Genomic DNA, 8,664 nt, shown 5'->3' on the forward strand with positions numbered 1-8,664 from the left:
CTCCCCGACTACTTCCTAACTACTTCCTGGCTACTCCCTGACTACTTCTTGGCTACTTCCTGGCTACTCCCTGACTACTTCTTGGCCACTTCCTGACTACTTCCTGGTTACTCCCCAACTACTTCCTAACTACTTCCTGGCTACTCCCTGACTACTTCTTGGCTACTTCCTGACTACTTCCTGGTTAATCACCAACTACTTCCTGACTACTTCTTGGCTACTCTCTGACTACTTCCTGGTTACTCCCCGACTACTTCCTGACTACTTCTTGGCTACTCTCTGACTACTTCCTGACTACTTATTGGCTACTTCCTAACTACTTCCTGGCTACTCCCTGACTACTTCTTGGCTACTTCCTGACTACTTCCTGGTTAATCACCAACTACTTCCTGACTACTTCTTGGCTACTCTCTGACTACTTCCTGGTTACTCCCCGACTACTTCCTGACTACTTCTTGGCTACTCTCTGACTACTTCCTGACTACTTATTGGCTACTTCCTAACTACTTCCTGGCTACTTCCTGGCTACTCCCTGACTACTTCTTGGCTACTTCCTGACTCCTTCCTGGTTACTCCGCGACTACTTCCTGACTACTTCTTGGCTACTCTCTGACTACTTCCTGTTTTCACATACACCATTCGTGCCAGGTGGGTCTCCCCACTCTCTCTCTTTTTATAGACTCTCTCTCTCTCTCTTTATAGTCTCTCTCTCTCTCTCTCTCTCTGTGTGTGTTAAGCTGTCCCTGGGTTCCTCTCAGCTCTTGTAATCCGTGCACAATGCCCGCGCCGGTAATGGCAGCGCCGCCTGCAATAAAGCAAAGGGGTGTGTGTGTGTGGGGGGGGGGGGGGATATGCCAATGTTCTGCTTCCTCGGGACGACACTGCTGCTGCTGTTGTTGTTGTTTTTTGTCTCTCGTCACAGTGCTGAACGTGAGATATACAGTCGTTACAGTTTGGACGCCATGACGACAGAATGAGGAGAGAGAGAGAGAGAGAGAGAGAGAGAGAGAAATGTTCTGGACGACCCAGCGGGGGCGTCCCTTTAGTGAGAGCGCAGCGTCCGGACGCCATCTCTCATCCACGCCGGCTTTCGGGGTCTAAATGGGGGGGGGGGGGGGGGGGGTTACATCGCCGCATTCTGGAGAGGAATCAAAATGCCACTTCCTCCTCGCGGCTTCATTAAGACGGAGCCGATATCTCGGTACCGGGGCCTCGCCGCCAAACACACGGCCCGGCGTTAATCATCAGAGGCACGTCTGTTAGAGACCAGCTCCACGCAGCGGGCGCCCTCACCCGTCACCGTGAATGTCATCCCCCCATCCCCCCCGACGGGCCCCTCTTTGAGCTTCATCTCCGTCCTCCCTCTGTTCTCCTCGCCGCCGTCCCCACACGTGGTTAAAGGTATGTTGTTTTTTTACTGTTTCAATCTTACACTTTTTTCTTCCCAAGGGAGAACGCACACACATAAAGAAGAGGGGGTGGGGGGGGGTCAGGCTTTCTGCAGCTGGTTTCACTGAGGAAACGTTCAGCATCGCCTCATTCCAGGGCAGATTAGCGAATGCATACAATCCCGGGCTAAGTGCTATTGTGCGCCACAATTTGGCCATTATACTTTGTCTTTTCCCATTTAGAGAACCCCAACCCAATTAAAGTAATACAGCCCTTCCAATACCTGCTCCCAATTAAATCTGGGCGGCATTACCTGCCTTGATGGAGCCGGCTCCTCGACGCTCGCTGGCATTCATTAGGCCTATTCAACGTGACGGAGCTGATGACAACGATTCAAGTTGCTCCACTTCCATCCCTCCCCCTTGCCACTCTCGGCTCTCTTGTTCTCTCGGACGGGTGGGGGGTGGGGGGGGCTCTCACTTTCTTTCTCTCTCTCCTCTCTTTTATTTTTTTTGTCCCTGTCACTCCTCTCAAGACGAGAAATGCCCGCCGCTTACTCCGAGGATTCAGAATTGGCTGGGGAATAGAGGGGAGTGAGGGTCCCCCCCCCCACCCCCACCCCCTCCACCCACTCCCTCTTTTCTCTTTCTTTGACATTTTCTCGCCTGCCCCCTGGTTTTGTTTCTCAGGTAGCTTGGATTTTTTTCGTTTTTTTTCTCAGCTCATTGTGCCTTTTTTCTTCTTTTTTTCTAAAACCCTGCGTCCATGCTGCTCGCTTGGCACCGTCTTAAAGCCCCGGCGCCACAAAGAAAGAGCTTGTCCAGGCCACTGACTCGATTGACAATTTCAGAGTGTTAAAAAAAAAGAGAAAGAAATTCCACAAAAGCCAGCGCTTGGAGTGCTGAAGTGTGTGTGTGTGTGTGGGGGGGGGGGGAGCCGTCAATATGACATGTCTGCTGTCCAGACCCATAACCACCAGGTGTTTGGAGCCTTTCAGGAGAAACCCGTCAGATCCGACTGCTCCGCGGAACCATTCAGTGTCACGTCTCATGAAAAGCTGCCGTTGTAACGAGGCGGGCCGAGGGGGAGGAGCCGGGGAGGCGCACGCCGCCGAAATGAACACGCTCAAAAAGATATGGGAGCGTATTAATATGAAGATTTAAGAAAATCAGGATAGAAATACGGGATAGAAGATGTGCATTCCTATGGGCAGGAGGTCAAACCTTTATGATATATCTTTTGTTATGATGTAACTTATAGAACAGAATGCACATTCAGATGGGTGTGTGAGATGTGGATGAACATGAACATTACACACTTACTGCTAAAGGCTTGCTTTAGATCAATACATATTAAAGTCCAGATTATAGACTTTTTATATTACCAACAACTCAGATAAAAGGACTTGAATTAAATATGTGTTTTCTAGCCCGAGGCCTATTGGCTCCAAAGAAAACACATGTTTAATATAACTATATCACATTCCTCCAATGGCAGAACAAAAGTGACTCTGTAATATAACTGCTGGTCGTGTTTGATCACAACAGTTATTTTGTAATATTTGTCATTAATACATTTGTTTTTGAGAGCTTCACTGTGTTTTTTTTGTCTTTTTGCTCCAGAAATGTGCATCTGTTATGTAAATATGTGCAATAATGTGTCCATGAGAAGATATCTGAGGGGACATCAACACCTCCAAATTAATACAAGCACTTTGCTTATTTGTGGTACGTTCGTCCGGCTGTACAGTAACATGCAGTGGCGGTTCGTCCATAGGGGGCGCTAGGGCGCCGCCCCTCTTAAAATTTGGAGATGAAAAAAAAAGAAGAAGAAGAAAAAAGAAAAAAATCCTGTCAAAAAACATTATATGCCAAATCATTTAAATAGTAAATATACCGTGTTGATGCGCTAAATGTGTGTGGGAGACCGTAAGCCCCTGTCAACAACCACTTAAGTTAATGTGAAAAAATATAATATATCGCCATTATCACGGAGAGAAGCCCTCCCTTTTCGGGCGCTGGTCTAACGTGTGTACGGCATTGATACAACATTTCAGTCGTTTTGGCAATGACCGGCTTCACATTGGCGGATGAAACCGGGAATCTTGGGGCGCACAAATGTGCGCACGCGATTGGATTATTCGGCAGATCAGAGACCCGTATGTTCCCTCAGCCCATTGAGCAGTGTTGCCAGGTCCGCGGTTTTCCTGCGGAATCGGGCCACTTTTGAAGTGTTGCGCGGGTTGAATTTGTTGTCCTTGGTTCGGGTAGACCTATTTTGCATGCAAATTACATGAATATCTTGAAATAAAAATCCATATTTTAAATGAAATAATTTATTCATACCCAAATCCTACCAAACTGACTCCAGATCAGCACGTACACACATTTTATTTATGATAATATACTGTATCTAATTACACAAGGCCATTTTAGGACCTAGGTGAAATAACTGTTGAGGTAAAACTGCTTTTAATGCTGGCAAACTAAACATATGTTGTTACTTTGTAGATATTACAATACATTTGGCAATGATAGCAATGCTGTTGGACTTTAAAAGCAGTGTATATGGTTTGGCACGGGCATATTTTGAGTTCTGATATTGGGCTGGTTTTTGGGCTGGTTGTGTCACACAGACCTGGCAACCCTGCTGCCCAGAGCTCCACGGAGGTACGCGAGCAACATAGCTAGCAGAAGCTTTATGTTAGTATGGCGTCGGCGACTGAAAACTCTGGTATCTCTACACCAAACACCTTTCAATCGACGGTCAGATATTGACAAGAAGAGGCTGAAAGAGTTGGGACCCGAACATCCGGATTTAAAAATTCTGCAGCAAAGCGCTGACCGCGGGAGGACGTACACCTGGAGGTTCTCCTCAAGCCTATATGCTAACCGGAGCTGATTAGCTGAATGCTCCATGAGTAATTCGTTTTTTGTTTCCCCTGTCTGTTTTCCAAAGTCCTGGGACGGAAACTCTCTGGACTACAACGGGGTGAGGGATCTACAGAGCTTCAGACAAGTGTAAAGCACGAATCTTGCCGCAGTTATCTAGCTAAGAGCATGGAGCTAACTCGCTAACTGTTAGCGAGTTAGCTTCATGCAGAGCAGTAGGAGACCGAACTGGCATCGAAAACACAACGAAGAAGTTCTGAAAAACAGACACATTCCCTCCAGAATAATGGAAACAGGCTGGTTACAGACATGATTGACTTTAACCAGAGTTATTGAGAAGTTTGACCACTTTAAAGAGAGGAGGCTACTTTTCTTTACATATAGTGGGTCTACTCTGTCAAACAGTTAGAAATGCACTCCGTCATTTCTTGTTTTCAATGTATTGTATTTTATTTTTGTTTGTTGTTCAACGATATTATTGAGTGTTTGTGAATTTTATTTTAATGAGCTGTTTTTATTTAGCGTTATTTTAAAAAATCTGTTTCCTGCGTTAATTGCTTTCCATCTGTTGCACTTCCTGCTCCTGAGTCCGTCTTTCCGTCACAATGGTTTTAGATTGCCGAGGGTGAGTTGAGTGAAAAACGATTTTGCACTATTTTGGCTATATTCTTCAATAAAAATTAACCGTTTATGTTACATACAGTAATGGAATGTTAATACGATCCCGGCGTCCAGCTGTCGTGTCATTTAGACTGTCAAAATATACGTTTGGTGGCGGTTTCATTGAGCCACTTTCTAGCTCATGTAGTTATTTATTTTGTCCATTAGGGGTCTCTGTTTTCCCCTTGTATACATGTCATGGTTTTTGATGAGAATTGTTATTATTTAGATTTAATGTGGTCCTGTCTTCCATGGACAATGTTTTTTTATTGCTGAGGGAAGTGGAAGTGCAGAGACAAATCAGAAGGCAAATGTGTGTGTTCTGTTGTCTTCTGCAGAATAAATAAGTGCTGGGAAAATCCACCATCTGAGCCGACTTCTTCCATGCCCGTTCCACATCAGTTACATCTGCTCTGAACCTCTTTCATGTGAGGGTGAAACTCTTTTATTTTGCAAACCTCTGAAACCCAACCCAATGTTCCTTAAAGCTGCTCTGAACCTCTCATGCCCAAAGTTACAGTGTGTTGATAGTTGTTGTTGGACCGTGTTGAGCACGCTGTGTTCTTGAAATAAAGCTTTGTTTTTTACAATATTCTACTCAAAACCTCTCTTCTTCTCATTGTTGAGTGATATTTAAACCACGTCGCCCAACTGCGCCCCCCCCCAAAAAAATTTCACCAGCTGCCACTGGTAACATGTAATGTAAAGTAAAACACGCTAACCGAGCCCCGTTTTCCAACAGCCAATCACAGCCAGGCGAGGCCGACCTGTGTGTTCCGACCTCGGTAGCCGCGGCAACCTCGGCGCCGCGCTCCCCTTTGATGTGCCGGAATCAAAACGATGCCGCTCGGGGAACTCAAGGCTGTTGTGTTGTTGTTGTGTTGCTTTCGTTTACTCGTTGTTTACCCACATAAAAAAAAAAAAGAAGGTAAATTGTCCGTGACTTCCGATCCGGGGAGATCTTTAAAGGGAACGCCGCAAGGTCGCTCTTTTTTTTTTCACCGCGATACGCAGCGGCTCCAGAAAAAAATAGCGAGGCATCGGGTCGGCCGGACTCTGAAGACGCGGACGTATGCAACCACTTAGCGAGGGACCGAGAGGAGGAAAGGAAGCCGGATGGGAGAGGGAGATAAAGATGGCTAACCCGGACCACATGGCCAACGGGAGGAGTCACCAGAGGCTCCTTCGAGTCGGTATGCGGCCGAGACGCCGTCTCCGCGTCGTTGCGGCTGAACGTAACGACACGGAGGTCGTCCTCCTCGCCCTCCGCCGCGGCGTTCCGGGCGTTAGCGACGAGCTGGAATTAGCGCTCGGGCCGACCCCGGGCGGCTTTTAATTAGTGTTACACAGACGGTAGAGCAGCGACCCCGTGAAGAAGAAGAAGAAAAAGAGACTAATCAGCCTGAACCCGGTGACATCACTCCTGGACCCGCCGCGCAAAGTCCAAACGCGGGGCGCCGCCGCCGCGGTTTACCGCGGATACAAAGCGCCAATTTATCACTATAAGCAAATGCTAACCTGGGAGCGTTGCCCCCGGCATAATTAATTGGCCCTCTCGCTGTCTGTGAAGTGGCTGGCCTTGTTTAAAAAGACAGGCGGCCCCAGAGACCCCCTCGCTCCGAGGAGCCGCGCCGCGATTGGTTGATCGATAGCCATGGAAACCCACCGCTCGGCACGACCAGGAAGTGGCGGGAGGGGAAGCGGGAAGTCGTCGGGAGGAAGTTTCATTTCTTCTTTTCTTTACATTTTGAATGCTTTTTGAGGAAATCAGCTGATTTCACCGTCTCAGAGACTTCACACACACACACACACACACACACCCACACACACACACACACACACACACACACACACACCCACACCGCTGCCCGCTGAGCAGAGCAATCAGGCCGTGCGTGGGGAGCCACGTTATGGAGTTCCTGGTCACTGCGTCTGGTTTCTTCGCCCAAAAAATACCCCGCCATGAGCACGCCGCGTGAGCAACGCCGCCCCCCCTGTTTTATTTAGTATTTTTACAGAAGGGATGAGGGCTTCTTTCCCTGTGTCCTGCGTACTACCGATAAAACGAGGGAGGGGGGGAGGAGATGCCAAAAAACCCGATGGCTCCTCGGAGTCGCTGGACTGTGACTAAGAAAGTGTGGGTGCATTGTGGGAGCAACTTTCTAGTACATTAGCCAGAGAGCTGGAGATTGAGAGGAATGGGGGGGGGGGGGGAGGACAGAGCTCTCCCCCTCTTCCTCCTCCTCTCTTTATCTGGCCTCTCTCTCTGTCTCTCTCTCTGCGGCCCTATCTCGCCGGGCCCATCCGCGGTGTCCCCTTTCCCCCCCTCCCCCCTCCCTCCGGCTCCTGTACTTGGGGGGGGGGAATAATTAATCGGGCCGACAGGTAAGAGATACGGAGACGTGGCATAAGAGCAGCTTTCAGAGCTTTGTGTGCGCCGGCTCTCCACGCTGAAATGGATCCGCCCGCCACTCAGGGCCCTTTTCACCGCTCGAGGAGGGGAAGGCAGCTGTGAGCGGATCTCACCGGACAGCGAGAGCCCCCCCCCCCCTCCTCTTGAATCCCACATCCTTTATATTCCCCCCTCCTTGTCTCAGAGAAATGAGACTCATGCACGCACGGCTCCGAGCTGGAGGGCTCTTGGACCCCCCCCCCCCCGATCCTCTGACTCACATATTGACGGAGCCTTTTTCCAAATGAATTTTTTTTAAAGCGGACCTGGACGTGACAGAAGGGTTTGTAGAGCGGCGTGTTTTTCCGGAGGGTCATTTCCTGGAGGAAGCTCCGCCTCCTGATCGACAGCGAGGCGTACGAGTCGCTAAACCGGGATCGCGATACAAACTGAAGCCTCGCAGATAATACTGCATCATATAAAGCGGCTTTTTAATGTTGGACGAGGTCCTGATTCTGATCCTCAGACGGCTCCAAAATATAGAAAACATTTTAGAAAAGCTTTGCACAACAAATTCCCGTCTAAAACTTTTGGTGAAATCCTCTGAATTTCAATTTTCGGAAACCGTAAGAACACGTCGCTGTACTGCTGTACAGGTGGAGCGAACACACACACACACACACACACACACACACACACACACACACACACACACGCGCCTCTCTTCTCCGAGCTGCAGCACGTCAGACTCCTGCAAAGGGGAGCGCTTCACAGCGGTGACACCCTGGAAATAGACTGTGAACTTAAACTCTTAGATAGTGAAAATGAAGCGAGTGATATATTATTTATAACTTAGAGGCGAGCGCTGCTCCTCGCGCTGCTCGCTCCCTAAATGCTGGAAAGAACAGGCGGTGTGTTTGAGGAGTCGAGTGTTTTAGGACATTTAGGCGTCAGGATATCACTCAGGACGACTCCGAGGAAATCCACACGGCCTTTTCTCCTCATCTCCTAAAACGAAGTGAAACATCCCGACACGTCTAAGTGTCTCTAATATGACTGATATGTCAAGAGTAGTTTGCACGTGATTCCTTTCCTCCCTCCTTCCTCCCTTCCTTTCCAAAGGTCAGCGGTGTGAGAGTACAGGCGTGTCGGTCACACATCAAACACACGCCACTGTCCTCCCTGCAGAGACACAGCGGGACACAGAGAAGGCCAAAGGAAGGAGGCAGGAGGAAGGAGGAAGGAGGCAGGAGGCAGGAGGAAGGAGGAAGGAGGCAGGAGGAAGGAGTAAGGAGGAAGGAGGCAGGAGGAAGGAGGAAGGAGGCAGGAGGA

Source organism: Pseudoliparis swirei, chromosome 14 (assembly GCF_029220125.1).
Source record: "Pseudoliparis swirei isolate HS2019 ecotype Mariana Trench chromosome 14, NWPU_hadal_v1, whole genome shotgun sequence".
Taxonomy (NCBI): Eukaryota; Metazoa; Chordata; class Actinopteri; order Perciformes; family Liparidae; genus Pseudoliparis; species Pseudoliparis swirei.